This window comes from Rhyacophila brunnea, unplaced genomic scaffold, assembly GCF_057557595.1.
Source record: "Rhyacophila brunnea isolate RB1 unplaced genomic scaffold, BYU_Rbru_1.0 scaffold_1, whole genome shotgun sequence".
Lineage (NCBI taxonomy): Eukaryota > Metazoa > Arthropoda > Insecta > Trichoptera > Rhyacophilidae > Rhyacophila > Rhyacophila brunnea.
In genome coordinates this window covers 3938400-3966188 of record NW_028232751.1, presented here as the reverse complement: position 1 = coordinate 3966188, position 27789 = coordinate 3938400, and the positions used below count along the sequence as shown (strand labels likewise).

The 27789-nt window shown below is 31.4% G+C and overlaps 1 protein-coding gene and 1 long non-coding RNA gene across 2 annotated transcripts in view; one reads left to right on the top strand and one right to left on the bottom strand.

Moving 5' to 3' along the window:
* Positions 1-27789, bottom strand: part of LOC147079374 (RNA polymerase-associated protein CTR9 homolog) — a 282101-nt gene that overhangs the window by 129275 nt on the left and 125037 nt on the right. The window lies entirely within an intron of this gene.
* LOC147079375 (uncharacterized) lies at positions 1149-24801 on the top strand. Its single transcript, XR_015069383.1, has 5 exons — positions 1149-1486; positions 3634-3765; positions 4308-4529; positions 7561-7754; positions 13364-24801. It is a non-coding gene; the product is annotated as an uncharacterized LOC147079375 (long non-coding RNA).

The window sequence follows — 27789 nt, the reverse complement described above, 5'->3', positions numbered from 1 at the left end:
ATTTTTAAGCGGTTAAAATGCAACCATTAGATAAAGATATCCATAATTTAAGTTATTTTAAGGAAACACTAGGTCACTGATATTAAAATATACAATCAAATACAAATAAATTATCACGAACATGTATCAACTTACATATGAAACGTAATACCATATTCTTGCTTATCAGTACGGCTACCACATTTTATGACAACACACAGAACCATCTTTTCTACTTAATTAACTAAAAATATTTACCACTGATTTTATGTTTAACACAAAAAATATCAATTTTAGCAACACGAGCTCGCTAGTTATCGACGCTATGTGAAGCGTTTCGCCCCGATTTGATGGCGATACTTTTGGAAACTAGCTCAAACATATATGTAGACCTTTTATCTTACTCTAGCGCGTGTCGCAGAGATTATAAGGGTGCCGAATACTTTCTCACTCGCACTCATGCATCGTTTTTGATCAGGCCTTGTAAAATACTATAATTTTACGCCAAAATACTATAATTTTAAACGATTCTAGACGAAAAATGTGCCTGTACTATATTTTATACAGAAATACTATAATATTAACGCCTTTGTCCTATAATCTGCATAGAAAGAGCAAGCAACACTGTCGCAGCCAGTGATTCACCCCCACGCGTCTCCTCTGAATCAAGACTTCACTCAATAATCATCCTTACGACTAACAAATCAAAAGCACTTCCCACAAACAGCTAAAAATATTCCCGTGCACCACCCATTAGCCGGCCGGCATACAAGTGTTGCCAAGTCAAAATTTAAAATATCAGTAGATATAAGACTAATAAGAATAACACTAACTTATAATATTAATTTATTGTAAACAATGAATCAATGGGTAAAATGGCGCTCTTGGGTAGAGCTACAATGCTTTCTTTGACAATTTAGAAGTGTCACACATCAAAAAGGGCGTGCGTAAATCATTTCAAATTTATTATTAAATTAATCATCAGTTAACTTACAATTATGGAAAAACACAAATATAAGTAGATTTCTTGAATTTCGAAAAAAATCTAAATTTCAGTATATTATTGGCAAAAAATATCAGTAGAATTACTGAAATTTCAGTAGACATGGCAACACTGCTGAACGAAGCTGTAAGCTTCAATATTTTCATTCATTCTGGTGTTTGGGGCTCGCTTTGCGTAGTGGGGCTTTGATGAGTATTGTAATTTATAATAAATAGTACAATTTATTTGTTTCTTTACAGTATTCCGTTTTCAAAATAGTATTATATGCATACAAGGTTGTGTTTTTAAAGTTAGTTATCTCTACTATTCTCGAAATCATATACCGGCGGATTTCTCATTCGTAGACAAGCCAAATTGAACTCCATTCCTACGTATAGTTTTATTATTTTAACATTGTTTCTACGGTAATTTGCTCATAAATTCTCACTACGTTAAGCGAGCCCCTTCGTGTTATAGAAAGCATATTGTGATACCGAAATTAGGAAGCGGAATCATTAAAACAAGGTGAGTACATACTTACATTTCATTATTTGATTTACTTTATGTATTTATAATATCATATATGCACATTGTGCAAGTAGCTGTGCGCACATAGAATCTGAGAAATCAATAATGCATCCTTATGGAGCATGCGTCATGTTTCATAATGTTAACTGTATACCTATATTGATGAAAGTGTATGTATTGTTACCGCGATTGAACTAGGTACCTGTATCTGAGATATTCAGTACATTCGAAATAAAACAAAAATGAACGCAGTTTGATTTTCTATCTGGTTTACGATAGAAATTTAGTTTCGTTAGCGTCTTCGAGAAATCAGTCATGGCATATTATACGCGATTTTATCAAAAAATTAGTAAATATATCACGTTTTTCACGAATCTCTCGCATATAATTCTCTTGAAGCTGTATGACTCCATACATTTGCTATTTGGCGGTATGTGTTTTAATCTAATTTACAGTACTTATATTGTTCATTCATAACATTGTATCACCAAAAATCATTTTCCTCTGATATCAAACACATCAAAGCAGCGAGTGCAAATATTTAAATACTTCCAATAATTATTGTCATAACGAAAGTCTTAGTACACGTAATGGCGGGGGGGAGGGGAGGTTATATCGTATAAATAAAATTAAACAAATCTTTATGCTTGACTTGTTGCTAAAGATTCCGTTGGAATCATGGTTCAGCATTCGGACATTGCATAAGTTTCCACAAAAACCTATGCTTGCACGCTTGAATGCATTGTTTTCAGGCCACAAGATTTCCATATTGTAGCAACATGCGATGAACTGATCCTTTGGGATACAGATACAATAAATCATATTACATTTCTTTCCCATTGAGTTACAATATTCGGCACTGTTCGGTTATCAGGAATACAGCGGAAAACACATTTTGAAAATAGCCGATAAACTGGATTATTTGTTAGGTTAACATAACCTAACCTAACCTAACCTAACCTAACCTAACCTAACCTAACCTAACCTAACCCAACCTAACCCAAATTAACAAATAATCCAGTATATCGGGTGTTTTAAAAATGTGTTTTCCGCTGTATTCCTGATAACCGAACAGTACCCAATATTTTTAGTTAAGTATATTATGTTAACATTGAAATGTTGATAATTTTTCTTGTCAAGATTCTTTATGGGCCGAATGTAATTTTTCTTCTTCGCATGATCTTCCTACCATCACTTCAAAACTTTTTGCATTATCATAGCAACCCACCTAAATGACTTTAAACAAATAAGAAACGTCAAATCTAACTTTGAAGAGAATTGTTTGAAGTACTACTTAAGTAAATTCGTCACTTTATATACTATCCATAGTTCGTCAAATGTACTATGTATACCAGTGGAGAAGGGTGGAGGTAAGCTGTTAAGATTCGATACAAATAATACACACTAAACTTTGTCAGTCATAGTTATTTGTTTTCATTGAACTAAGAATACAATTTGCAGATGGTGCTGGTTAGTTTTTATTAATTATTTATTTTAAAATTCAATTAAAGCCTGCCTAAAAGTGTAGACCAGTCATGCTTTTTTGTTTTCGTTGAATTAAGCATAGGTACAATATATTAGTACAGATGGTATTGGTTAGTTTTTTTGGTAAAAGTCGGTTATGGGTAGGGAATCCAATCCCGAGCCAAAATTTTGATCCCGGGATTTCGGGATTACAATTTGACGATTCCGGGACTGGTCCCGGTATTGGCATTTTTTTCGATAGTTAAGCGCCCACATGCCCAATGTAGGTCAAAATGGAGATTTTATGGTATTTTCAGAGCATTTTCTTGTATTTGGTCATGGTTTAATAGTTTAATTGGATTTTAAAAACTAACAAACACTATTTACACATTATAGTCTTTTTTCAATGAAAACAAATACGTGTGACTGAAAAAGTTTAATGTGCACTATTTATGTCAGATCTTAACAGCCTACCTTCACCCTTCGCCACTTCGACGCATCACATACCTAATTCAAAGAAAAATATTGTTTTATCATTTGAGAATAGTGGTAATGAAAAATATATATTAAATAATTACAACTTTATAATTCCATATTTATCCTGGAAGCGTTTAGTAATCATTGAATAAGATTCAAACTTTTCCAAACCATAATAGTTAATGTTTTAATATTATTTTCAGTGTTGTTGGAGTCGAATGTAGCCATGACTGACTGATAAACTGGACTTGGATTACATCCTACTTATAGAACTAAACATATTTAGTTATGTGTTCTAACTTGCTGTTAGTCGTAAAAAACTATTTGTCTATAATGTGAGTTATTATTTTTGATTGTTATTTCTACTGTTTTATAACTTTAAACACTATCGAACATTGGTAATAATTAATATATTAATTGAACAGACATTTAAAGGATTGAGCTTCATTATAATTGTTTACTATTCCTTATCTCCTTCCCCTTCTGTCCATCTACTTTATTAAGTCCTATTATAAAGACTAAATAAATCTGTTTCTGGGAAAATTTCACTCCACTCCGACACATTATAAAAACTGGGAATAAATATTTGCTGTTTAGATTTATTATCTTTGGATGACAGAGGAGGTTAAGGATTATGTGCCTGCTACAATGGCCAGATTTGACCTTGCTGGTCTACCGATTTCATGTGCCGACCATCTCCCTGGCATGCTGCGGGTGGAGTCTGTACAGGGGTAATGGGATCAAGTTGCAACATCTCTAATAGCCTGACACAGCAATCGACATCAATAACTCAAAAATTATAGAAATAACAAAACCTTTGTTTTTATGGTAATTTATTTTTAGATGTAATAATAATATAAGTATTTGTTTTTTCTAGAATCGTCTTTATAATCCTATTATGGATCAATAATTATATCCTATCCGTTCCGGTGTTTTAATCGATTGGTACAACAGAAGACTTCCGAGTTGTAACCGATAAATTTTATATGTCTTATCAATGATGCAAGTGACTGATAGCTGCTGCGTTGGCACCACCATGGTGAATTCAGAAAGACTGTGACACAGATCGCAACTAACCGATGAAATCGATTGTGTGTGGGTTTGTATATTTTCAATTATCTAAAGCAAACTAAAAATGACGCTATAATTATTATATATTGCGGTGTTTTCATAATACAACATGGAAGTCATATTGCATAATGAGTGACTTTTTTGCGTAAAAACTTACGAAAGGGTTAACTGTTTATGATCAGTATAGTCTGGCAAATGATTATGAATGTAGAGAATATTTCAATTATGATAAATTTATGGTAGGTGCTTGTTGATTTTTCGAATATAAAGATTGTGCATTGCAGAGGTTAAATCATAAATGTAGTATTTTTCAATATGTTTTGATTCAGTGCAAGGACTTAATAGGTTGAGAGAATGCTAAGAACGAAACAAAAGTCTGAATAATCTCTACTCTACTCTGCGTAAACAAATATGCTTTGCTTGAAGAGGAAATGACAATTAATTCATAATGGTAACACCATATGTTGATAGAAAGCTATTGCTGTAAAATTATTAGGGCAGTGAGTCAGCGGGTACAGGTGAGGTAGGTCTCGATTAAAATGCATTGCTTTTATTTATATTATTTACATTATTTTAATTGGTCAGCACTTGGCGCGCACCTCTTCTGTACTGCCTTCCTCTCGTAAGCATTTTTCTAGTAACAAACCATTTTCTAAAACACTGAGTTACAATATTATATACAAAGATATACTATTGTCACTAACATTATGTATGATTACTGGCATTGCGATCATTTTGTACTGATAACTAAATTGTTTGATTAAAACTTTTATTCAATGAATAATAATACAACATTTTATAATTAATATCGACGATAGGATTTGAATTAAAATTCTAAGTCATTTAAGTTTTATACTATTATATTGGAGTCGATTATTGTGACCCGAATATCGCCTTTCAGTATCTTCAGCCACTATGCGTACTCACCAAATGACATTTATTGTTGTTATTGTTATTGCATAGTGCCGGAAGATACTGAAAGGCGAAACCCGGGTCACAAAAAATGACTTATGGAATAATACAAATCTTAAATGAATTAAAATTTTAATACAAGATATAATTCAATATTCTTTATTGAACATACGTAATTTGGAACAACTTCAGAAATATAACTTTAAAAAATCATAGAAATGTGTGCAGGACGGACTAGGACCCACTTCTATTGTCTTCCAGGCGGTGAGCTTTACCGATTAAGCCACTTACTGATACAATTCCTAATCATGCCGAAATTTTCTAACACCGATGCGTTTTAAATTCAGTTGATACTCAAAATCGAAGGATCCTGTCTAGAAATCAAAATTCTACTTCTTTTCTGGCACTACAGCCTGTGATGGGATCTTTGGGCGCCTCAAGCAGAATCCTCCACTCCGCCCTTTCCTCTGCTCTCCTTCAGTCTATCATACCTAGCGTTCGGAAGCATCTTTGTAGGCTATCAAGCCACTGAAGTCATGGTCTTCCCCCATTCTTGTTTTCCTTCTGGATAGTGGTCTGGAAATATTTGTTTAATGAAATTCATCTATACTTGTCATGTGGGTGTCCCATCACAGATGTTGACTTTAAAAGTTGGTGCGGTGAATACCGCTTATATTAATGGAATTTTAAATAACACTTTAAATACACATTTTTATTAGTAGGTTAATTACTAGTACAGCTCACCACCTAGACTGCGATGGGTGTGTGTTCAAGTTACATTTGGCATAAATTATTTCTATGATTTTTATTCGATAGGTACATTTCTGACATTCCTGATTATGTCGGTGTGTAAATTATACTATGTATTATTATTAGCTCTATTTGGATCACGTTGTGTATTTGATTTTTGTATTTACTATGTTGTTTTTTGTTTCTGTTACTTATTTGCATTTGTCTTTAATTTATAATTTGTAACATATTTTTTGTATGTGGCGTTTGAACAACCAATTCATAAATAAGTCGAAATTTGGGATATTGGCAGATGTTTCAGGATTTTCAAAATTTTGGCGACTTTTCAGGTTTATAACTGTTTTATAGAAATATCTGCCAACATCCTAAACTATAACCAGAATTGACTTGAATTATTTATGTATTGAATTATCATTGCTCATTACGTTAAGTTGCCTCGCGCGCATTTAGTGATTGAATAGATGAAACATGGTTCAATAATTACTTATTTTATTAACCGAAATAGGGAAATTTAAATTGGTATCAATAGGCCACAGCAATAATTATCTAATGTCTCAAAGTATGGTTTTAGAACCAAATATTGAATCTGTTGAATTGTTGCATTGTATAGGTATCTACTATTGAACATACATAATTTGAAAACATCTCGTGCATATACACACTAAAAAAAATCATTTTGTAGAAAAAAATACGACACCCGACAAGACTACTGGTTAAATTATACTTTTCTAATTAAGCTACAGGCATCTTATTAAATTACGACGATTTAAACTAGTGGTTGTTAACGTGAAATGCTTATTAAAATGGAAAAGCATACTGGCGCGAATCCAGCAGATACAGATTCAAGTACCGTCAGGCGTCATATTTTTGTATACAAAATGATTTTTTCTAGTATGTATATGCACGAGTTGTTTTGAAATTATGTAAATTTATTATAATATAGAATGTTACATTCTCAAAACTTGTGTCTTATTCGTTGAATAAAAAGAAATAGTTTATTAAAAAAAAGTATCTGCTGTTGGAGGGTGGTGAGGTTATATCTGCATATATTTTTTATGTATATATTTTTGAGTAAGGTGCATTGAGGTAATTCCTACAGGAATTTCTATGAGATGACTAGAGGTCTATATTTCGGTTAATTATTCAAAGTAGTTTTATATTTATGGCCATTATTGTTTTACGTCTGTTTACTTAATGAAAAGATTTATGATAAATATTTATATTAGATTCTTATATATATAGCATATATTTGAGTACTTAATGATTTGTGTGTTGAAAAATATATTATATATTTTAAAACATGTCATTATTTTAAAATTAATTCATGGAATTAGCCACTTTGTGATCTACTTACTGAATTTTTCATTCCAGTAAATTTATTGTGTTCACTTTTTTAGATTTGACATATCGCTGTCTACATCAACGAATATGTCTGAGACAGCTCTAAGATGGACTGATGTCGACACGAGTTTGGGTTGCACATTTGGCAAATTTCTTCGAGTGAAACACTGGTCTATGAAGCTTGGAATAGCTGGACAGATCTTGGCGGAACAATGGCGGTTCTGTGAATGTGACATCAGATTTTGGAATGGTAATAATTTATGCTTATATCTCATTGATTATTCAAATTTCTAGCGTGGTTATATTTTTTGTGTCATCATGTTGGATAAATTGATTGTTGTTACCTTGGTTACTCTAGGAATTCCCTAGAGCAAACATGTTTAACTCGTGAAAGAATAATCAAGTGTATTAGTAAGTACACACGCACATTCTTGCTCGATGGTTTTACGCTGATTCCAACGTGTCTCAACGTACGTACCAACTGGCTCAATGGTTTTTTGTTCGACATCGAACAAATTGCGCTATGCGAAAAAGATTGATGGTCCGTAATTCTTGCGCGATGTAATTTGAGCCCTCGCTCTCACTCGTGGTCAAAGTCGTGGCGGTGCGACGGTGGCCTCACAGCGTCTTGTGTCGAGTTGCTCGATTGTGTGCATATGTGGGTTAGGCTTAAGATAAGGGCAAATATAATTTTAACATTAATTGCTTCTGCTGTATCCTTTTTTAAAAAGTTTCTCTTCTTTCCCTGTATTATAAACAAATGCTGCAGTTAAAAATTATTGGTCTGACTTTTATGGACTCCAATCCCTAAAAGAATGTGTCTACACACAAAAAAATGCAATAAAATGCCACATGCAGTCATGACTTTGGTGGGAATACAAAATCATTTCAAGTCATTTTGTCAACCATAGTTAATTTCTTGGAGCTCTGCATTGATAGTTTTTGCCCTTTCCATATGCTCCCCATCCCTTACCAAGTCAATAAACTCATTAAAATTATTCAACCTGGAAACTTGTTATTTAAATTTTATAGCTTAACAGGGAAACACTTACACTTCCCATAAAAAGATACATAAAAAAATGTTTAGAGGGGTGATATATTTTGTAACATGGCTACATAGGGCCACATATACAAGTTTGACAATTGAGTCCTATAGTATCAAAAGTGGAACTGTGCATTATTCATAGGTTTTGAAAAAATGGCGAATAACGTTTTGTTGGGTTTTTGAGTTTTATAATACCTTGAAATATTTTTCTACTTTTAGAAATTAGAAATTCAACACAGAATTTACGTATGTCACAATTTTGATTAGTGTAAATAATTAAATTCTTTATTACCAAGGTTGTGTAACGTTCAGTACAGCATTATAATAAATAACTACAAGATAAAAACTTTTTCTATACTTACCACGTTTTTAAATTTTCTGTTGAATCATATAAACTAGACAATTCTATGTATTAATAAAAACTTTTTATTGTACTTGATAGAAATACTGAATAAATATAGAATACTGAAATGTCATTTTGACATTTCATATTGATTTCCATAGTAACAAACGTACATATTAGTAATTTAGTTGCTAACACCCCCTAAGCATCCAACAATAATACCTTTCCATACAAAACAGAATTAGCTGAAAATGATTTCAATTCTGCTTAAAAATGGCTAAAAGCATTAAAAGAATGCATTTTCATCGTGTTCTGATATATTCTAAAAGTTTCAAATGTCTAGCTAGTCAGGAAGTTAGTTAAAAATCTTCAATCGTCCAATACAAATCTTGGACAAATAAGAAAAAAAATGTACTGGACACACAAGAAAAAATTAGTACTAGACAAACTAGAATACGAGCTAACAAAATGTTGTAAAATGTAATTATTTATTGATTTCTATTTTAACAGGTACCAACCTACATAAAATTAAAATACTTTAATTTTAAATTGATTAAGTATTGTGGGTATTAAAAAAATAACATGAAACCATAAACATACAGGTAGGGAGACAGAGATATTATTGTAAGACATATTTTATAATAAAGTAAATAGGACCCAATATATTAGGTATTAAGAATAATAACAGAATAAAGTCTATAGGTACTATAAGTTCATCTAGTTTCTAGAATGTCATCTTGTATTTAACCTAAGTTCACGTCTTCCGAATCTCGTAAATTATTCCGGGAGTTATTTTCATCCAATGTTTTTGAGTACCTAGGTAAAGTTTACCATTGTGGCCCGTAATGCTTGGTTAATAATTAATTCAATAACTTCTTTCGCTCGGCAACCTTTTGCAACTGGAAATGGATGAATCATATCGATGTTATTATTTTTCTTGTATAATATTCTTTAGTTTCTCGTAGTCTGATCGATATAAATTCTCTCCCTCGACTAAAACATTCCCCTAACGTTTTGAACGCTTCATATATCTTTTGCACTTATAAAACTTAGTATCGTCGCCGTAGATGTCAAGGCAGCCAAGCCCACAAATTTAGCGAAAATGAGTAAAGTACACAAGAGCATTTTAAAATCATCAAAGATTTTGACTACAGTTTTTGTACATTTCAATATTCAGTTGTCAAGAGATATATATATATAACACACATAACTTCTAAGATACTATTTTTTTTAGTTATTTGTACAAAATAATAAAAAGATTACACCACAAAGTATATTCTATGTTCAAAGTTTCACTGTTATATCTTAAAAAACAAAAAAAATCAATAAAAAAATGTTCTTTTTTTTTGTCACACAAAATCTTTGCGCGCCTGTTTCTAAGCATTATGATTTTGTGGACTTGTCCCTTGACAGTTCGCAGAAAATAAACAACAAAAAATTTAAGTACACAAATTAAACGTGGACAAAAACAATCTGACAGAATAATTATAGAAACTATTCTGGTCAATTAATAGTCAATTGTTAGTCGAGGGGGCATTGTTTTTATCTAGTTTTAATAATATAAATAAAACTTTATAAAAACAATTGTACAAAAATCCACTTTATTTAATAAATCAGGACCAGTTTCATCCTTATAGGAAAATTTTCAACTGAGGTTTCATTCCTCCGAGGATGAAAAAGAATTAGCACTAAGTATTTGAAATAGTTTAAACTTAGATAAATAAAGTAAAATAAAAATATTTAATAAGTAATATTTTCAAAACATTTGACGTAGGTACGCCTATGGATTTTACATGCACTGACCTCCCAACTTTGTCCATGTTTGCCTTTCATTTTTCAGGATTTCTGCTTCTCGTGAGTTTTGTTTATTAATACTGGTGTCAGTTGGTACTTCATGAGGGGTCTAGCCATCAGTATTTTATATGTTTTGGTAAAAAAAAAACCACTTTAAACATTGCAGATAAACAGTCACAACTTAAAGATTTGTATGAACGGGCATATTGTGACGTCACTTAGGGCAACTCTGCGATTGGTCGAAAGCGAACAGTTCTACTTGTGTTTCCAAAGACGTGAACAGTTCTAATTTTGATACCAAGCCCTATTTTCTTTCACGATTTTATAGCACACATGATTTTGATGATGATTTCGATTCGAATATTATATTGCTAGTCGTACATTATGATCAGAAGAATAATGTGGCATACTTAGTTCAATTTCAACATATATGCAACAGTTCTACTTTTGATACTATACGACTCAATTATATTGTGAGAGTGTTATTTATTTTTTGGCATGGATGCCGAGGCTTGTGAGTATTTTTTGTTGGCAGAATTAATTCTGGTCTTGTCGAAATTTTAGGTAAATTGGATTGTCACTGGTTGATGGCTTGGGCTGAGGCGTATGTGTAGTTTTATCACATACTGTGTCTTTTGGGCAAACTCTTCTTCGGCCATATCCACCCCTTAGTTGGAGCATATGGACACCACGCGGCACCTCCAAGAATCCCTGTCGCTCGCCAGTCTTCTTGCTTCGTTCCAGGTCAAACCAGCTTCCCGTAGCTCCGCCATATACACTCTATAGATAGAATTTAGTGGCCTTCCAGGACGCCGGAATCCGGTCAGCTTGTAAAACAGGCAAGCCAGGTTGAGGTTCTCTTCTGGCATCCGCAGCACGTGGCCGAGCCAGGTCCAACGTCGCCTGAAGCTCAGTGTGATGAGAGACTGCTTGGTGCGTTCTCTTATCTCTTTGTTGCTCCTAAAGTCATACCATCCCACCGCCCCACCCAGTATCCGTTGCAAACATCTGTTTTCGAAGCTCAGTATACGGTTGCTCTGAGCCTTCGTAAGGTGCCATGATTTGCTACCGTAAAGCAGCACGGTCAGAATGCAAGCATCGAATAGGCGGCATTTGGTTTTGACCGAGTAAAATCGTGAGTCCCAGACATTCCGCATCGAGTTGAATGTTGCTCCAGCCATTCCCATTCGGATAGCGAGCTCTTTCTGCAAAATGCCATCTCCCAGTTCTTCGCGTTGAATTTCATACCAATGCGAGATGAGAGACAAACTCACCAGTTCTAGAATTAATTTTGCCCGTGAACCCAAATGATGGGGCGTAGTCAGCATGACGGATTTCATAATGCGTAAGACGGTTCGCCCTGACAGTTGGATACACCTACATCATGATGACACAACCGAACTATACAAAGAAAGACTGTGTGATTTGGAGTATGCAGATGACGCAGTCGTGTTTGACTCGACGATCGAATGGTTGTAGGCAACCGTGAACAGGCTCGCCGCGAACTCGAAACGTGTGGGTCTTAGTCTGAATGTGGCTAAGACCAAATCCATGTGCAGTGCTGCATGCATCGACGCCGACACTCCTGCGGGTTTCCGGTCTGCCCGTGGAGCTGGTGTCCAGGTTCAAATACTAGGGTGCCATGGTTGCCGACAATGGTGGTATTTCTAGCGACCTAGGAATCCGCATGGATATGGCGGGGTCTGCAGTCAACCAACTTGGAGTCGCATAGAGGTCAAGGTTGTATTCCATGAGGACTAAATGTCATTTGTTTAATGCGTGCGTGCTACCTGTGCTCCTGTATGGCTGTGAGACATGGCATCTTACTAAGCTTCAAAAGTCTCGGCTTTTGAGCTTTGAGAATCGATGTCTCCGCCGAATCTTAGGGGTACATTGGTACGACCGCGTTATAAACACCCGAGTTCGGGAGCAGACACAGCAGCCTTCGGTGATTGAAGTTGTCATGAAGAGACCGTTTACGTGGCTGGGACACGTGTTCTGCATGCCGCCAAAGAGTGCAACACTTTGTACCCTTGTGGCACAGCCTCAAGGGTTCCATCGCCGTGGCCAGCTGAGAAGATATTTCAATAAAGCTGGACTGGTGTACCAATTGTCACACCACAATGTGTGCCCTTTGCCGGTACAGTCGGACAGCATTGTCGTCAACTGTATCAGAATTCCTAAGTTTTGAATGTCCTCTATATTCGTGCCCTGCCCATAATAAATAATTATATATTCTGTCATTACATTGCAAAGTATAAACATTTTTATTCCAACACAATGTCTGTTGGATGCTATGAACTGTTAAAAATTAACTTTGAATAAATACAATTTATTATAGATTTGTCGATACATAAATTCTGGTGCAGAATTATGGATTCTTTGAACACGTGCACAAATTTTGTATGTGTGCTCCAACAGTAATCACATTTTTCCTAACTTATCTGAGGACATCACTAGGATCTGAAAAATGCAACATCTGTAAAATTAGCTGGTACCAATCCCTAGTCATTATTTTTCCAAAAATGTCTACATGGAGGTAGGGATTGGTACTCCAATGCTCCTTTGTTGGTGCCTGTTTATTTTGTGTCATTAGCATGATGGAGATAGCAAAAAATGTATACCCTCTTAATAATTATTTTGTTTTTAATATTCCTGTCGTTTATTCTACTTTCAGGAGATCTATTTGGTCAATACAAGATTGATGGAGGCTATGGTTCGTTGGCAGCAGCTACGATGGTTTGGCCTAAGAACTCATTTTTCAATGGATTCAGCACTACAGAGATGGATGATCTTACTATTTGGAACTATCACGAAGTGAATATGCTTTTGTATTTAAAACATAAAGCGCGAAGAGAGGCTTGGTATTATTTCTGTTTTTTAAACTGAACATAGTTGAACTATTTACATCGCCATATTATTATCATAGTATAAATGATTAATGCAATAAGTTTTTCAATATTCTATGAAGGAAAATTAATTAATCCACGATACATTGCTCAAGGGATAATAAGTTGAAATTTTATGATTTGATAAATTCAATTCATGTTTTTGTTTATTTTTCTATTATAGTTTTTGAATAGTGTCTGAGCTGTATAATATATAATATGTATTAAACTTTTCTCTAATTTAGGAATCTTCATTCTCCTGACAGTTTTTGTATTTACATTTAAGAAAATTCAATGTTTTCATAGTTAGTTTAGGATTACTATTTAATTTTAAGACATGAAACTGAATATTATTTAAACCTACTTAACCATGCCAGGTTTCATTTATATAATTCTCTCGATTAATTTATATATTCTATGATTGTGAAGGTATTATATTGGTTGAGTCGGAAAGGTGGCTGCATGTGTCATTATGTAGATCTGAAAAAATGCCATTCAATTTTCTCATAGATGGGGTCAAAATCTCCACAAGAGTACCTATACATATCGTCGTTGCACCTTAAAAATCGGCTGTGTGTATTTTTCATAACTTTACAGGAGAGGCTGAAAACAATACAAATTACAATGCCTGTCGCCTACAACATCGAAATATCTTTTAAAGCAATTCCAGAATACCTTTTCATCGTATATAATATATTTTTTCCTTGGTATAGAAGGAATTATAAACTTTTTGGTGCAAAAAACCTATTTTGTGAAATTTATGCATATTTTGAGGGCGCAACGACGATATAATAAATTAAATATTTATTTGCTAAAACAATTCCAAATTTTAAACTGTGCATTCACGACGAACAGACTTTGAGTTCAGAAATTCAGCAGAAAATATTTTTTCAAATCATATTTTTGTAAGATCAAAACATGATTGACCACAAAAAGCTTCAAGGCAAGTTCTGCCTGAGACTGAAAGTAGGGTCACACTGAATGCGTTTATTATATTTTGAATTACTTCTAAATAAATCTAATACTAGTAGTTTTTCGTCACATTCTCACTATTTTAGATTAAGTTATTACTGATCAGTACAGTAATGTAGGTTTGATGTTTCAGTATTTGTGTTAGTATTGGTAAGTTAATAAAAACAGATTGTTATTGCAAATGGCAAATTAGAATTTAATTGATATTAGAAACTTCTGTCATATTGTGAATACTAGTTCGTGACAGAGGTCTAGATAATAAGTTGTAATGTGTTAGTGAATATAAAATTGATTATTTTTGTTAATTAAGTTTGGAATTATAAAGGTATAAAGGTAAATCCAGTAATTTTTGTCTTTGGTACATTATTTATAATTTTGAAAAATAATTACATTTCTATTAAGTAGTACATCTGTTATTTTCAATCAGTAAAATATTTACTTATTTTAATGTTAAATAATTGCTATAATGAAATAGTCTAATCTTCAAAATAATAAATTTCATATTTTATTTTCAACGTATGCTCTATACGTATTATTATTGTGTATTTTTATCCAGCTTTATGATGAATCGAGGCTGGCAAGTATTTTAAAATACCTCCACTGAAAAAAATATTTCATTGATCACCTCAATTTATCATGGAAATAAGCATCTTTGATTCAATTTCATCTTATTTAATTTAGATTATTGTTTTTTTTAATGATTTTATTATAGCTTAAGTTATAGATTTCAATAATCCAGACGTCGTACTAATACTACAATTAATGTAATTGAAGCGTCTAAAAGCAAAAACCGATATGTCCAATATGCAATGTTAGTAGTAAATGACGTTTTTGTGTTTTACTATTAAATTATTAGTTTTAACGATAATTTAGTTTTTCCATCATATTGTATTTCCAATTAAGAACAATATGCATATTTTCATTAGAGAGTAAACCGACAATTGCAATAAATATAAGCGAAATAAAATTGGAGATACTGGCATTTGCATGTAACTATTTAACTTGTCGGTTTCTGCATGTCATTCCTGTGACATGCGGAACGCGTTGTCGCGAGCGTAGTAGCTACTGCAGGGTGGTTAGGAAATATGTGTTGAAAATTTAATTATGATATACAAATATTGAAATTATAAATTATTTCTGTATTATAAGATTTGTTTTTAAAAATATAAATATTCCGTAAAATCTAAATATATAAAGTAATATGAAAAAGATTAAATTGTTAAAAATTAAAAATTAAAAAAAAAAATACTGTGATTCGGTATATTAACAGATTTTTTAAAGGGAGTATGCGTCAGCCATTCGCACAACAAATACAGGAGGGAATGTTAAAAAGGAAAATAATGATTACACCAATCGAAAATACTACACTCTGGTATAAATACAAACAAAATAACAAATTAAAAATATTTATTTTACATAGTCGACATACCAAATTGTACTCAACTGAAACATAATTATACCAAAACAATACAACTCAAGTTAACGGAATTATCAAACTACAGATGTTATAATATACCTAATATGTATATTTGAAATTTTGCAATTAGGATAATACGGTGATATTCGTTTTTCTGTAATGAATTTAAACATGAAAATAGGTACCTACTTATACAAGATAACAATAAAATACATGTATCTTGTTCCAGTAATAATAGTTTATAAAATGAAAATAATAAAACGTATGTGTTTTTACGGTTACACTGTACCTACTTGGCATACCAAAATTCTATCACCTTATATGGCGCTCCTTTGCTCTTTTCCACAAATTTTTGCGTATTTTCTGCTTTCTAGATACTCCATTGGTCGATTTTGAACTAAGTCAGGCATTATTAATTGTAATAATACAGCAAGTAATCAACACTAACAACTGTCACTCTGAGAATTATTAAAATCAGCGACCAACGCCATTTTTATTTTTTATGCGCTCTCTGATTGGCGTGTTTAAATCCGTGCAAAATCATCCAGGATTTGAATAATCAATGCATTAGACTTATCGGATTCTGCATCTCATTAGAGCTTAAACATTTTTTTCGTATGCTTTTGCAAGTTATATATCATTACATATTGTGTGAAATGACTAATAGTTTATGTACGTATTTTTTGAACGATTTTGACAAAATGTGGACTTATCGGGATTTGCTTTTAGACGCTTCAATTCATTCTTTTTATAGCTTAAGTTGTACATTAAAATTAACCAGAAATCGTCATAATACTACAATTAATGTAATTCATGCTTATTGTAGCTTAAGTGTGTAAATTAAAATTAACCGGAAATCGTCATCATACTACAATTAATGTAATTCATTCTTATGGCTTAAGGTTTAATGTGTTTGTGAATATGATTTTTTTTTTTTTGAAGTCTTGAATTTTAAAGGTAATAGGTAAATGCAGTAATTTTTGTCTTTGGTACATTTATAATTTACAAAATAAAGATTATTTTGAAAAATAATTACATTTCTATTAAGTAGTACATCTGCTATTTTCATTCAGTTAAATATTATTTACTTACTTTAATGTTAATAATTGTAATAATAAAATCGTCAAATCTTCAAAATAATAAATTTCATATTTTATTTTCAATGTATGTTCAATACGTATTATTATTGCGTATTTTTATCCAGCTCTATGATGAATCGAGGCTGAGACCATTGGCTAGCAACTGATACTTGTTAAAAGTATTTTAAAATACCTCCACTGTAAAAAATATTTCATTGATCACCTCAATTTATCATGGAAATAAGCATCTTTGATTTAATTTCATCTTATTTAATTTAGATTATTGTTTTTTTTACTATGATTTTATTAGAGCTTAAGTTGTACATTTAAATAATCCAGACGTCGTACTAATACATCTTACAATAATTAATGTAATTCATTCTTATTATAGCTTAAGTTGTACATTAAAATTAACCGGAAATCGTCATAATACTACAATTATTAATGTAATTCATTCTTATAGCTTAAGGTGTAATGTGTTCGTGAATATGATTTTTTTTGTTGAAGTCTTTAATTTTAAAGGTAATAGGTAAATGCAGTAATTTTTGTCTTTGGTACATTTATAATTTACAAAATAAAGATAATTTTGAAAAATAATTATATTTCTATTAACTAGTACATCTGCTATTTTCAATCAGTAAAATATTATTTACTTACTTTAATGTTAAATAATTGTAATAATAAAATCGTCAAATCTTCAAAATAATAAATTTCATATTTTATTTTCTATGTATGTTCAATACATATTATCTATTTTTATCCAGCTCTATGATGAATCGAGGCTGAGACCATTGGCTAGCAACTGATACTTGTTAAAAGTATTTTAAAATACCTCCACTGTAAAAAATATTTCATTGATCACCTCAATTTATCATGGAAATAAGCATCTTTGATTTAATTTCATCTTATTTAATTTAGATTATTGTTTTTTTACTATGATTTTATTAGAGCTTAAGTTGTACATTTAAATAATCCAGACGTCGTACTAATACATATTACAATTAATGTAATTCATTCTTATTATAGCTTAAGTTGTACATTCAAATTAACCAGCAATCGTCATAATACTACAATTAATGTAATTCATGCTTATTGTAGCTTAAGTTGTAAATTAAAATTAACCGGAAATCGTCATCATACTACAATTAATGTAATTCATTCTTATAGCTTAAGATTTAATGTGTTCGTGAATATGATTTTTTTTTGTTGAAGTCTTTAATTTTAAAGGTAATAGGTAAATGCAGTAATTTTTGTCTTTGGTACATTTATAATTTACAAAATAAAGATAATTTTGAAAAATAATTATATTTCTATTAAGTAGTACATCTGCTATTTTCAATCAGTAAAATATTATTTACTTATTTTAATGTTAAATAATTGTAATAATAAAATCGTCAAATCTTCAAAATGATAAATTAAATATTTTATTTTCAATATATGTTCAATACATATTATTATTGTGTATTTTTATCCAGCTCTATGATGAATCAAGGCTGAGACCATTGGCTAGCAACTGATACTTGTTAAAAGTATTTTAAAATACCTCCACTGTAAAAAATATTTCATTGATCACCTCAATTTATCATGGAAATAAGCATCTTTGATTTAATTTCATCTTATTTAATTTAGATTATTGTTTTTTTTACTATGATTTTATTAGAGCTTAAGTTGTACATTTAAATAATCCAGACGTCGTACTAATACATCTTACAATAATTAATGTAATTCATTCTTATTATAGCTTAAGTTGTACATTAAAATTAACCGGAAATCGTCATAATACTACAATTATTAATGTAATTCATTCTTATAGCTTAAGGTGTAATGTGTTCGTGAATATGATTTTTTTTGTTGAAGTCTTTAATTTTAAAGGTAATAGGTAAATGCAGTAATTTTTGTCTTTGGTACATTTATAATTTACAAAATAAAGATAATTTTGAAAAATAATTATATTTCTATTAACTAGTACATCTGCTATTTTCAATCAGTAAAATATTATTTACTTACTTTAATGTTAAATAATTGTAATAATAAAATCGTCAAATCTTCAAAATAATAAATTTCATATTTTATTTTCTATGTATGTTCAATACATATTATCTATTTTTATCCAGCTCTATGATGAATCGAGGCTGAGACCATTGGCTAGCAACTGATACTTGTTAAAAAAGTATTTTAAAATACCTCCACTGAAAAAAATATTTCATTGATCACCTCAATTTATCATGGAAATAAGCATCTTTGATTCAATTTCATCTTATTTAATTTAGATTATTGTTTTTTTTATCATGATTTTATTATAGCTTAAGTTGTACATTTAAATAATCCAGATGTTGTACTAATACTACAATTAATGTAATTCATTCTTTTTATAGCTTAAGTTGTACATTAAAATTAACCAGAAATCGTCATAATACTACAATTTTATTAATGTAATTCATTCTTTTTGTAGCTTAAGTTGTACATTAAAATTAACCAGAGGTCGTCATAATATTACAATTAATGTAATTCATTCTTATTATAGCTTAAGTTGTACATTCAAATTACTCAAAAGTCATCACAATACACCGATCCTCTTTTTTACGAATACGTAATGAAGACTACCGCGTAAAAAAAGATAATGTGCCCATACAAAAATGGTAGATAGGTTCCATTACTTAAAATCAACTCAAAATATGAAATTCTTGAATTCAAACATAAATCGAATTTATTTATTATTTATACATATAAATATTTATACATAAAAATACATAGTGTTTGATTTAAACTAAATTTAGGAGAGAGAAATATATTCATTCAGTGTCGCTACTTGACAATAAACATGCCCGTTCACAAAATCACTCGCTGGAAGTATTTAATGGCGCTGACGCCGAAGCACGCGGCGCGTCTCGTATCGAACCTGAAGTGACTATTGGCACCATGTTTGTACGTATGTATGTCTGGGCGGCACCCGGCGACAACAAATGTATGCACCAATTGCGTGCGGTCCATTGCAACACAATTTTCTTATAAATATGTACATACATACGTATTTTTATTCTTTTTAGTTTTTTTTTAAACCGTGTTGAAGCAAAAAAATCAGTGGAAATAAAAAATAATGGGTGCTTTTTTCTAAACCGTGTTATTTCGAAACCGTATAAAAAAAGCACTGCAAAGAGAGGATCGGGTGTACCTAAATGTAATTATGGCTTTCACCAATATATCAGGTAGTTTACATTAGGATGCTAAGTTATAAATAATTTCAATAGTCTTTCCCAATATTGTCAGAATGTTAGATTGTAATTGTGTAAGGCGGTTTGTAATTCAATATGCTGCTTCTAAGTGTTTTTGCTAATAGGGCGCAGTTTAAATACTGTCGATGTTAGAAACTTCTGTCATTTTGTAAATACTAGTACATGGCAGAGGTCTAGGTAATAAGTTGTAATGTCCTAGTGTCTATGTACTCAATATTATATACTTGTTCAAATACACTTTTGTGTAACAATGTTCCATGTCCATTAAGTATTGTAATATACGCGCTCCATTATTACATCTTTTATTCTTGGACTGCATCGTAAAATGGTTGCAAAAAAAATATCCGATCGCGACTACCGTTGGTATAATATGGTAATTAGGGGATATGGAGTGTTGTTCATAGTGTTAACGTGTTTATAAGACACGTCCATGTAACAATGTTTCATGTCCATTAATCATTGTAATATACGCACTTCATTATTTCATCTTTTATTCTTGGACTGCATAGTAAAATGGTTGCAAAATATCCGATCACGACTACCGTTGGTATAATATGGTAATTAGGGGATATGGAGTGTTGTTCATAGTGTTTACGTGTTTATAAGACACGTCCATGTAACAATGTTTCATGTCCATTAATCATTGTAATATACGCACTCCATTATTTCATCTTTTATTCTTGGACTGCATCGTAAAATGGTTGCAAAATATCCGATCGCGACTACCGTTGGTATAATATGGTAATTAGGGGATATGGAGTGTTGTTCATAGTGTTAACGTGTTTATAAGACACGTCCATGTAACAATGTTTCATGTCCATTAATCATTGTAATATACGCGCTCCATTGTTACATCTTTTATTCTTGGACTGCACCGTAAAATGGTTGCAAAATATCCGATCGCGACTACCGTTGGCATAATATGGTAATTAGGGGATATGGAGTGTTGGTCATAGTGTTTACGTGTTTATAAGACACGTCCGTGTAAAATGTTTCATGTCCATTAATCATTGTAATATACGCACTCCATTATTTCATCTTTTATTCTTGGACTGCATCGTAAAATGGTTGCAAAATATCCGATCACGACTTACCGTTGGTATAATATGGTAATTAGGGGATATGGAGTGTTGTTCATAGTGTTTATGTGTTTATAAGACACGTCTGTGTTACAATGTTTCATGTCCATTAATCATTGTAATATACGCACTCCATTGTTTCATCTTTTATTCTTGGACTGCATCGTAAAATGGTGTGCAAAATATCCGATCGCGACTACAGTTGGTATAATATGGTAATTAGGGGATATGGAGTGTTGTTCATAGTGTTTACGTGTTTATAAGACACGTCCGTGTAAAATGTTTCGTGTCAATTAATCATTGTAATATAAGCACTCCATTGTTTCATCTTTTATTCTTGGACTGCATCGTAAAATGGTTGCAAAATATCCGATCGCGACTACCGTTGGTATAATATGGTAATTAAGGGATATGGAGTGTTGTTCATAGTGTTTACGTGCTTATAAGACACGTCCATGTAACAATGTTTCATATCCATTAATCATTGTAATATACGCGCTCCATTGTTACATCTTTTATTCCTGGAGTTCATCATAAAATGGTTGCAAAATAACTGATCGCGACTGCCGTTGGTATAATATGGTAATTAGGGGATATGGAGTGTTGTTCATAGTGTTTATGTGTTTATAAGACACGTCCATGTAACAATGTTTCATGTCCATTAATCATTGTAATATACGCACTCCATTGTTTCATCTTTTATTCTTGGACTGCATCGTAAAATGGTTGCAAAATATCCGATCGCGACTACCGTTGGTATAATATGGTAATTAGGGGATATGGAGTGTTGTTCATAGTGTTTACGTGTTTATAAGACACATCTGTGTAACAATGTTTCATGTCCATTAATCATTGTAATATACGCACTCCATTGTTTCATCTTTTATTCTTGGACTGCATCGTAAAATGGTTGCAAAATATCCGATCGCGACTACCGTTGGTATAATATGGTAATTAGGGGATATGGAGTGTTGTTCATAGTGTTTACGTGTTTATAAGACACGTCCGTGTAAAATGTTTCATGTCCATTATTCATTGTAATATACGCACTCCATTGTTTCATCTTTTATTCTTGGACTGCATCGTAAAATGGTTGCAAAATATCCGATCACGACTACCGTTGGTATAATATGGTAATTAAGGGATATGGAGTGTTGTTCATAGTGTTTACGTGTTTATAAGACACGTCCATGTAACAATGTTTCATATCCATTAATCATTGTGATATACGCGCTCCATTGTTACATCTTTTATTCCTGGAGTGCATCATAATGGTTGCAAAATAACTGATCGCGACTGCCGTTGGTATAATATGGTAATTAGGGGATATGGAGTGTTGTTCATAGTGTTTACGTGTTTATAAGACACGTCCGTGTAAAATGTTTCGTGTCAATTAATCATTGTAATATAAGCACTCCATTGTTTCATCTTTTATTCTTGGACTGCATCGTAAAATGGTTGCAAAAAAAATATCCGATCGCGACTACCGTTGGTATAATATGGTAATTAAGGGATATGGAGTGTTGTTCATAGTGTTTACGTGCTTATAAGACACGTCCATGTAACAATGTTTCATATCCATTAATCATTGTAATATACGCGCTCCATTGTTACATCTTTTATTCCTGGAGTTCATCATAAAATGGTTGCAAAATAACTGATCGCGACTGCCGTTGGTATAATATGGTAATTAGGGGATATGGAGTGTTGTTCATAGTGTTTATGTGTTTATAAGACACGTCCATGTAACAATGTTTCATGTCCATTAATCATTGTAATATACGCACTCCATTGTTTCATCTTTTATTCTTGGACTGCATCGTAAAATGGTTGCAAAATATCCGATCGCGACTGCCGTTGGTATAATATGGTAATTAGGGGATATGGAGTGTTGTTCATAGTGTTTATGTGTTTATAAGACACGTCTGTGTAACAATGTTTCATGTCCATTAATCATTGTAATATACGCACTCCATTGTTTCATCTTTTATTCTTGGACTGCATCGTAAAATGGTTGCAAAATATCCGATCGCGACTACCGTTGGTATAATATGGTAATTAGGGGATATGGAGTGTTGTTCGTAGTGTTTATGTGTTTATAAGACACGTCCGTGTAATAACGTTTCATGTCCATTAATCATTGTAATATACGCACTCCATTGTTTCATCTTTTATTCTTTGCCTGCATCATGAAATGGTTGAAAAATATCTGATCGCGACTGCCGTTGGTATAATATGGTAATTAGGGGATATAGAGTGTTGTTCATAGTGTTAACGTGTAACAATGTTTTCAGATGATTCAATGATTGCAGTTAAATCCAATATGTATCTGGTTCACTAAACGGCCAATAGTTATTATTACTTAATTTAATAGGCCTAAGAAGAAAATGTGCCTTCCGATGATTTTTTTATTAGTTTACTTTGCAATTGATTACCAATTATGTCAGAATTTTTGATTTTTTTTCATGGTACAATCTATTGTTCTCTTCTAGGACTTCCGCAATGAAATTTGATTCATGGCTGATTTTGAATGATTGCATATTATTGTTAATAGTGAAATGTTGTGCATGTGAGGAGGGTATTTGGTTCCTCTTGATGTGGACAATAGGTTTGCTTATCGATAAAATACTACATACATTCAGAATGGTGTTATCTGAGTTATTAGGTTAAGTTATATTCAATATATTGTAATGAATATCTCATGCCTAGTCCGTAATAGATTGTCTAATTTATAAAAAATATTGTGTTCCCTTCCTGTTTATATGTATTGATATTTATAGCTCAGACATATTTTGAATTACTATAATAGAAATGTAGTCAAACATTATTATACTATTATTTCACAGTTGGGTAAATGCTTTCAAATAATATTCAAAAGGGCGAATCTTTGATTTATTAAATTCCATATTATTCATTTGACCATGTTCTATGACATATGATTAACGATATTACAACGTTGAGGATGGAGTGTTCCAAAGATTAATATAAGATTAATGTATCTGCTTTTTCTTCGTGTGTGATTATCTATTACCTTTACAGTATTATATTCTCCCTTTGCCTTTTTTAAAAATTATTGTCAATTATAATAAATGACATATAAAAATGAATGATTTCGTAATGTAGTTATGATAATTTCGTCAATGTTGTGAAAAAATAAATGTATTAAATATCTAAATGTATCATGTGTGTAATACCCGAAAACTATCCATTTATTTTTTTTGTTTCTTTTGTATTTTCATGAAATTTAAAAAGATTAAAATGTTAATATTAATAATGGAGTTATAATAATATGAAAACACTAAGTAATTCTATTAATAAAAAAGTGAAACCCTGATTTTATTTTTTTGAAGGGACTATAAATAGAGGGAAATTAAAAAATTAAAATATATAATATTTTTTTGCGCATATTTATGATTTGTTTGTAATTGATTTGCCTTGTACACGTCATTAATGCTAGTAAAATAGTCTTTAGGCCCTCTATGTACCTCATAGCATTTCATTTTATAAATAGAGGGAAATTAAAAAATTAAAATATATAATATTTTTTTGCGCATATTTATGATTTGTTTGTAATTGATTTGCCTTGTACGTCATTAATGCTAGTAAAATAGTCTTTAGGCCCTCTATGTACCTCATAGCATTTCATTTTGTTGGGCCTACCCCTAATTGGCTAAATCAAAAGATCAATGTTATACCAATGTATAACTTTGGCCGTGAACGCTGTAGATAATATATAAATAGATGGAGGTTATAATATTTTTTTTCAAAAATTATACCTATAAGAAAGATATAAGACATTTTTAATGACTCGCCAATATATTGTGAATACAACATACTGCCGTTTTTGTTTTCAGAGCCCTCAATATATTATTATAATTATTTTTAAATATTTGAGACGTATATTGCGAGAAATAAAAATGTATTCATTACCAGGTATTAAATGTCCTAAAATGAAATAGGAATACATAAATTACACAAATAGCGCGACAACGTGAATTCCAGGCATGTAAAATCAGGGTTTCATTGTATTAATATTCTAGTAGTTTTTTTTATTTTTGTCTTATTAATAAGTTTCTATCCATTGTTGAGAACAAAATAAATTGTGTCATGTCCATATTATATTCATTACACAGGTTTATTTGAAATAACATAACAGTTTTTTCATTGTAATAATTATGGTTAAATTGATAATACTTACATTGCATTGTTTAATTATTTTATTAATTGGCATGTTATTAAATTTGTTGGTGATTTTCAAATTCTATTTTTATTAGCTTCCCATCAGTGTTGTGAACAATATAATATTGATAATGTATGTTTAATTATCTTGATGGATATTATGTAACATGTGTGTAATACCCAAATTCTGTCCCATATGTGATTATTTTTTCAGTATCTATATTTGAATTACAACTGAGTTCTTATCTTTGTTTACAACACGTAATTAAGAAGTTGTCATGTGAAAAAAAGACAGTTCTGTGGTTTACCATTGTACACTAAATTGTCCACATTGATTTAACACAGCCAGTTTGATTTATTTAAGTACCTACACATAAATTCTATTAATATAAATTATGATTTAACTTTGCTCGACTAAGATTGATCTTTGTGAATAGAGAGAGAAAAACAAACTGACGATGATGATGATGACGACAAAAGTCATAGTGTCACATTTAGGGTTTTTGAAAGTGTACTTCTCTTTGATGTAGGTATACCGATGTTAGCTTTATGGGATTAATCGGTAAAAATTCACAGAACTAAAAAATTTAGGGATGTTAAGAGCTTTATTATATTTTATATGTATAATAATATGTAATAGTTCTTCTTAAGGAGTATTTTTGTTACCAATATTTTGACGGTTCCCAAAAAAGTCAGCACCTTGTTACTTTTTACACTTAAATATACACGAACCTCACATTATGCAGGTATTAAAATTGTATTTTTTATTCTTTTTATTAAATTAACTTATTAATTTACCTACCAGAAATAAATATCTTTGATTACCTACTACTTGATATTATATGATTATAAAATATTATTTCAATTGGGATCCGTCAATTATTTTATACCTACAATGATAATGTAAAACTATGCTTTATTGTTAACTTAGTCCTATGTAAATTTTATTTTCTCCCTACAAAATAAAATAAATATCTTACTTATCTATATTTGGCTTTTAATATCATAATTATTATATTAAATCCACAAAATGTCTCGAGCTGCGTTTGTGGCTCTCCTGATTTCTTTAGTTTGATTATTATCGTTAACGGTGCTACAGACAAGAGTGGGGCCTGAAGCTGCCTTTAATACTGACAATTTGAGTTACAGTTTCCTAGCACATCGTCATCAGTTTGAATATGTAAATGTTGGATGTTTCAACGATGATGATGCATCGTTTATTCTTCCTACTTACCTTGCTTGTCACGGTTTTAATCTTCATAAGCATCACAATATACAGTTAATCATATACATTATACATTTTTAGATTAAGCTGGTAATATCCATATTCCATTTTCACAGATTGTCCATGTATGGAGGCTTTGTACAGCTGTATCTTTGTTTTCTTAGATAGACTTAGACTTCATTTGTTTTAGGAGACAACGGTAACACCTATTAATGAAAATTACACCGCATTTGATTTCAACGCACACTATTTCTGACATACTAATGATAATAAAGCTTATTATACAGATTCGTTCACCTCTTCATGACAGCAATCATCATGTCTCAGGGTTGTGAATGTGGTTTTACAGAAACACTCAAGGGTTTGGTTTTTTCAACATTAACTCAGTACGCATTTAGCATGGTTACATGTAAGTAGCACGTAAAACATTTCACTGTAGCACAGTTCGCCGTGAGCTTTCTTATTGGAAAGAGATGACCGTATACCATACGGTCTCCAATTTTATTAGATTCAATATGAAGATTAATTCAATTTTCATAGTTTAATAATTTAATTTTAGAAAAAAATCATGAATTCAAGAATGAAAACCTAACCTAACAAATAATCCAGTATATCAGCTATATAGGTGCGGTGTTCCCATTAGCATATACTTAAAATTCTTGCATAAGTATAAATTTATGCTGGCAACAATCAGTTTGTTTCATATGACCAGAATGTAGACAAAATCTAATATATCTGGCTTCCTGTAAAGTAAACCGACAAGAACCGTGTTTTATTTAAACATTTAGCATTGGTTTCAGAGCCTTGGATGTGTCTACCTGCAGCTTGTTTGGATCTTTCAATTATCTTGATGTCATTTGCATAAGTCATTACTTGCACAGGTTTAATGAAAATGTTTCCAGAATATAAGGAATATTTTGATGTTATACTCAGAGGGGTTCTCTAGTATTTACTTTAATGATCAATTTTGTTGATTGTAGAACTTTGGTGGAGCTGTATTGCTGGTGGCTGATGAAGTCATATTCTATAAA